The sequence below is a fragment of the Carcharodon carcharias genome (assembly GCF_017639515.1).
Source record: "Carcharodon carcharias isolate sCarCar2 chromosome 38 unlocalized genomic scaffold, sCarCar2.pri SUPER_38_unloc_2, whole genome shotgun sequence".
Taxonomy (NCBI): Eukaryota; Metazoa; Chordata; class Chondrichthyes; order Lamniformes; family Lamnidae; genus Carcharodon; species Carcharodon carcharias.
In genome coordinates, this window is record NW_024470786.1 from 308853 (window position 1) to 309122 (window position 270).

Genomic DNA, 270 nt, shown 5'->3' on the forward strand with positions numbered 1-270 from the left:
TGAGATTAGTTTGGGATTGATACAGGGCTATGGGGAGAGCGCGGGGCAGTGGGATTAGTTTGGGGATTGATACAGGGCTATGGGAAGAGAGCGGATCAGTGAGATTAGTTTGGGGATTGATACAGGGCTATGGGGAGAGAGCAGGGCAGTGGGATTAGTTTGGGATTGATACTGGGCTATGGGGAGAGAGTGGGGCAGTATTATTAGTTTGGGATTGATACAGGGCTATGGGGAGAGAGCAGGGCAGTGGGTTTAGTTTAGGGATTGATA